The 6170-nt window shown below is 38.5% G+C and overlaps 1 protein-coding gene across 2 annotated transcripts in view; it reads left to right on the top strand.

The window, feature by feature from the left end:
* The first annotated feature begins 836 nt into the window (after nt 1–836).
* pld2 (phospholipase D2) overlaps nt 837–6170 on the top strand; it is a 31064-nt gene continuing 25730 nt past the window's right edge. The window contains exon 1 of one of the 2 annotated variants that reach the window (XM_042498838.1): nt 837–874. The gene's annotated coding sequence lies outside the window, so the exon portion shown is untranslated. Of the gene's footprint in view, nt 979–6170 lie in introns of both variants that reach the window. The other variant, XM_042498837.1, reaches the window with a different exon arrangement.

The following is a 6170-nucleotide window of genomic DNA, read 5'->3' as shown; positions in this document are numbered from 1 at the left end:
AGCAAAGGTCCGTGACTTTTTCAAAACTTTAAATGATTTTGACCATTTCCATTATGAAACGTGTTGACAATCACATCTACTCTCTGCGAGGGGCCCTTACACAAATGTTGGCTGGGTTTTAGCTCGTCTTCAACATCGCCTCAAGTCTTATGATTGTTAAATCATCTGAAACTGGCGCGGCATCTACTTCCGGTAATTGCATTCTTCTGTGAAGTTAAAAGCTTGATGTGCTTGTGTCGTTTTTTCATCCGTCAATTTTCAGGTAGTTAATGAGTAATTCACGAATGCAATACACAGCTGCTTCTAAAACGGGTATAAGAAATGCGTTTGGTGTTTTGACAAAAACTCCGTGTCGGATTTTTGTTAGTAAGTATTTTATTACGAAAATGCTGACCGGAACTCTCGAAGTATGTGATTTAAGTGAAAAACAAATACCACGTTAGCTTCACGACAGTCCCAATTATCCCTGTCGACCTGCATTCCTGCGTGTATCTCCCCCCATGACGGTGACCAGTCTGGTCTTGCCCTGTCCTTTAAAGTCCATGTTTTACAAATAGCAGCTCCGACCTCCCAAAAAACAGTTCAGTCCACTTTCTTCGTGCATGTTTGTTTACTAGAAAGACACAAACGTGGTAAACATGCACGCTGTCTGTCTTCTTAACATACATTATGATTTTGTGACAAACAAAAAAATCCGATTTAAAATAAAAGCGCTAAAGTGCTCAACCTGTATCTTGCTACAAATGTGCCACATATGAAGTTATTTCCTTTTCTTTTTTTTCCTCCATACACTGTGTCCCGCTGGACACCCTATGGGAGGGACTAAACTGCATCACCTACGGGGAATACAAATGAACTCTCTGTGAAAACACTGGTGAGACGATGAAACAGTAACTTCAGTCTGAATGTATATGTTAGGCTTGTCTCGCGCGTGTGGAATAGCTGTGTGTGCTGACTCGCGACGGTGTTTGAGCTGAAGTAAGTATCCTTTAAGGCCTAAGTTAGAGGCATATTTCACTCCTCTGTCAGAGCAGTCGCTGCATTGCCGATGTAAGGTTATCCAGATGCGGATTTTACGCCACCGGGGCTCTTATAACCAGCTGAAACCGTCGCTGTGATGTGTAGCTGTCGTGGACGTTTCCTCCAGGTGACATTTGTGGCGTAGTTTTTATAAACTGAGGTGTAGTTTGTTACAAGGACGCGGCGCTGTAGGAAAGCAGGGTATGGGTGGAGACGACAAAACTTAGCTTTCAGCATGTTCAGCCAAAGAACAATACCCGGAGACTTCAAGTGACTGCTTCGGTGGTGTAAATGGAGAAAGTGTCGCATATACATTTTAATGTACGCTGAAGATAATGTGTTTAGATGGAGCAGAAGCACGCCGCAGGCTATAACCACATACAAACTGCTAACAACTGTCAGAGAAGAGGAAAAAGTGCGTCCTTATCTCCAAAATTGTATCTTAAAACATGCTGCGATAGTTTATCTGTCATCGCGTGTGTGTACTGCAGTGGGTTAATAATGTTCAGTCTGGAAGAATTTCTATTTTAGGCGATTATTGTGCAGTTTTGGGGAAATCCGATGGGCACCAGCGCAGGCAAGAGTTGACTCAGCACTGTTGTTTTAGTCATGTAGGAATTTGTGACACATAATCCAGATCCTGTCACTTGGTTGTACATTTCCGAGTCTTTGTGCCATGGATTTTGTTCAGCAGCCAATGTATTTAAAGGCTACAGTAAGGAAAGATCACGGAAATTATGCAAACATATGCAAAAACATAACTTTCACTCTGGCAAGGAGCTTAAACATTTGTGTAGGTCAGGCTAATTCATTCACAATGACACCTTTATAAATCCATACTGCACTGTAGCTACCTTACTGACCCAATGAGAAGGTGCAGACAGATAAATTAGCCATGTTTGAGTTGCATTTTCTTTGGTTTACTCATACTTAAGGATCATATATCAAGCAGAATAATGAATGAATCAGCTCATATTCGGATATGTGGAAGGCCTAGTTTAAAAATTGAGCCAATTTTCTAATTTAGTTACAAAGTTTCTAGTCTGTTGCGTTGTGAGAGGTGCTCTGTTTCACGTGTAACAACACACAGCAGATGTAAGGGTGTACCAACCACTTCCTGGGTACGCCTCTATGTCATCGTAGTAATGTGAGAACTTCAACTAATAGAGGTTAGCAGTAGAGGTCGACCGATGTGGGTTTTCCAGAGCCAATACCGATGCAGATTATTAGTAGTTAATGAGACCAATAACAGATATTTGGAACCTATATAAACATACAATAAAAATGAAAATATTTATGTCAAAATTAGAATTTGGAATTTAACAAACTCCAACGTAAAACTTTGTTTAAATGCCTTTTGCAAATGTTTAATCAAAACTGAAACTTTCACCATCATAAGTTCCCAGCAACTTTTTATTATTAAGTCAAGCGACAATTTAAATTAAAAAATGAATAAATACAAATAGCTCCCTGAGGTTTTACAAAAGTAAAAGTTTGTCCCATGCTGACACTTTTTTTTCAATTAAAAAAAAAACCTGCTGAATGCCAAATACCTACCCCAATAACCTGCCAGGCTGATAATCTGTTGACCCCTAGTTAGCAGTAAAAATTAGATTTGTCTTTAAAGCCCCATAAGTGTAGTATTTTCTATAGACTTTATAAAATAATAGATGTAGTTACTGTGACGTAACTCATTGGTTTGTGGACTCCCGTTTTGAAGCCTTAAGTGCGGCATTTCGGCCATAGCTATTTTGTTTATTTGGGGCCAGAAGTGGCCATATTTGGCATGGGGGAGGAGCGAGGGATGGATCTGACTGAGAGGCCAAAAACACTTTTTGCAGACAGCGGCTCACTCAAAGTGACCACTCCCTTAAATATGCGTAGCTTTAAGTCATAATAAAATGTAAATGGGTGAATTATATTTAAAATGTATCAAACCACCCGCATACAGTCATATGTGGGGACATTAACCACAGAGACCACAAATATTTTCTGCACTTAGCTATGAACATGTTTATTTTTGCTGTTAAATTGGGCATTTTAACATGGGGGGTCTGTGGGGATTGACTCACTTCTGGAGAACACTTCGAATGGTCATTCAAAGAGTGTCATGTTGGCTTCACTTTTCAGCCTCAGAGGTTCTTGCTTTGTATTTTCATAGATAACAACAACTTTATAATGATGCTGATTGCTTACAATCTAAAGTAGTGTTGACTTCCAGTATTAGAATTTCTAACTTTGATTCAATACCTTGAAAAACACAGATACCATTTTTGATACCACTGGAAAAAAATTGGCACCAAAGGTATACAATTTGAAAAAAAAATTAAATAGTATATATAACACATCAACAACAACAACTCCTCTTTTCTCAGGTAGCTGCAGACTGTACACAATAATAAGAGAGAGCGAGAAAGCACATCTGGTGCCAGTGTAGCGATACTGCAGAAAATGAGTATTGAAACAGTTTAAAATATTCGGTATCAATATGTGTTGATAAATCAATGTAATTGACAACTTTAATTCAAAGACAATTTCTACACATAGGTTCTTAAAATATTTTGTGGCTTTGTCAGTCACTGCTGCTGGCAACATTGAGTCTTAACACTGATCCAGTGTTGAGAATTTGGATGCTGTACAAATTCAAAAGGTGCGTAGAACAAAAAACACTGATACACAGACACACACACACACACACACACACACACACACACACACACACACAGATTTATGCTCATATGACCATTTGGTGTGTAAGATGTGGCTTGGCTCTCAGCAAAAGCACTCCCTTCTGGCCAATTTGGCTCATGTAGTAGAGGACCCTGGGTGGGTGTAGTGTTGTATTTCACAGGTAGGAAGCTTGTGTAAATAGTGTAGACAAAGTTTTACTCCAACAAACAAAAAACAAGAAAATCTTGTCAAGTCAACACTAGACTTCTCTGCCTGAAATGTACTTTCAGATAATACTCTCATGCGTGTCAGTTTACTGCACCTTATGTATGCTTAGTTGTAAGTACAAGCTAGAACTTCTTATCTGGCAGTAAAGACTAAACAGAACATTTGGCATCCTCCAGTCTTTATATCACCCAACAGACCAAATACATCATTTGGCAAACCATTATTTTGCCTTCATATCTGTGTCAACAAAAAGCTGGAAATGAGTTTATCAGGGTTTAATGTAAGAGGCTGAATGACCTAAAAAGATCAAGGATTATGACAAAGAAACGTGGGAATAGCGCAGTAATAGCTCTGCAAAAACAAAGACAAAAGTATGGCCTTGATATGGGTTTTATAGCAATTTAAGTATAACTTTTTCTTTTTATGGAAATCACAGCAATATCTGGTGCAGATTGAGTTTAACGAGAGTTAATTAAGTTACTCAGCAGACGATGGAAACTCAAAGGAATGTGGTTCAGCGGTTGTAACGGCCTATAATGACTCTTGTGTGGGAGAAAATGAATACAACAAAACACTTAATTTAGACATGATATTAGCCAGGAAAGAAATAATTAAGGTAACAATGAGAGATTGTCTTTTTTTTTTATCAAGCAATAGTATTTGTTTTACGCAGCAGTAACTCATAGTAAACCTTTGAGTGTACATGTCATAAATTCAAACCTGGAATATGAGCAGTTCAGCAATCAATCATTCCATATCACTTCCTGTTCCTGAGTTGCTTGACATGTTCTCAGTTCCTGTCTTTGCAGAAGATGTCATTGTGAAGTTAAAAAAACAAAAACTTAGTGAGATTAATTATCTAAATGACTGTTATATTGCTTCACTTGTCCTTTCGTTTTGTTGCCACTCCTTAAGTTTTTAGATGCTGCCAATAGCCTTTGGCTAGTACAGTCCAGGTGATGTTCCCACCCACTGCTCAGTATTGCCTATGCCTTTATCTGCTTATTATGATTCAGGTTCTAGTGTTATTTCTCCTGCATTCAGGAGACAGATGGGAAACACTCTGGACAGGCTTTTATTGCATAACACATTTTCTTGTATGCACCATAAAATTAATGTAGCGTGCATATGTAAACGTAATCTGAGTAGGTTTAAGCCACCGTGAGGCATTGATTGGATGACATATTAGTCACATGATTTGTTATATAGTCCATGAGACAATATTTGGCAAGTACTAAACCCTTTGAAACCTGAGCAAATTGGTTTGATTTATGACAAAAACATGGGGAGAACTTAATAACGCATGGCCAAAAAAATCTGCAAAGAAATTATTTGCAAGAAATTTGCCTGAAAATAAGCCCCCCCAAAACATTTAATCAAACAAGAAAATGACCTAAAAAGTGATATATGTGTATGTATTTATTGAATATATTTCTGTAACATAATTTTAAATATAAAAATATTATCATTTTAAATATAGTTTTCTGGACATGTTTCCCTGGTTTTTTTTTTTGGGGGGGGGGGGTAATGTTCTAATAATCCAAAGTAACCTTTTACTAATTTCTTGCAATTGGTGGTATATTTCTTGCCAAGTAGATCATTGCCTTTTCCCAAATTTTCCCAAGTTTTCCAAATTAATTGAACCAATTTGCTCTGCTTTCAAAGGGTCAAATTCTTGTGAAAGGTGTTAAAACGCAGCACAAGAAAACCGATGACAATCCAGGATTCAAAGTGTTAATGAAAACCTTTCTACACTGGCTGTCTTTTATGACGTGCTGTGAGGTGTCACATATCCTGACCTCATACTGAACCACTAATATTAATTTCTCTAAATAATAGACAAATAAGCAACTTCAACTTCTTCAGTGCTGGGGTTATTTTAACAGACGGTGTCGTAATATGTCTTCTTTAAGGAATCCTAACCATAGATGAACATTGAATTTTGTTGTTTTCAGTCAATTTTGGATTCCTTTAGCAACATTTAGATGTGGTTCCTAGATGGTTTGTCCACGTCTTCAATCCCCACCTCTGTCTCTCTCTTCTCAGACACACACACACACACACACACACACACACACACACACANCACGCACGCACGCACGCACGCACGCACGCACGCACGCCCGCACGCACGCACGCACACACACACACACACACACACACACACACACACACACACACACACACACACACACAACCTCCCTCCCCTTTGCCTCGTTGCCCAGGAAACATTCAGCCATTCAAAGACATCT

Source organism: Plectropomus leopardus, chromosome 13 (assembly GCF_008729295.1).
Source record: "Plectropomus leopardus isolate mb chromosome 13, YSFRI_Pleo_2.0, whole genome shotgun sequence".
Taxonomy (NCBI): Eukaryota; Metazoa; Chordata; class Actinopteri; order Perciformes; family Serranidae; genus Plectropomus; species Plectropomus leopardus.
The sequence above is the reverse complement of the archived record's forward strand: the minus strand, read 5'-3'. Positions and strand labels throughout refer to the sequence as shown.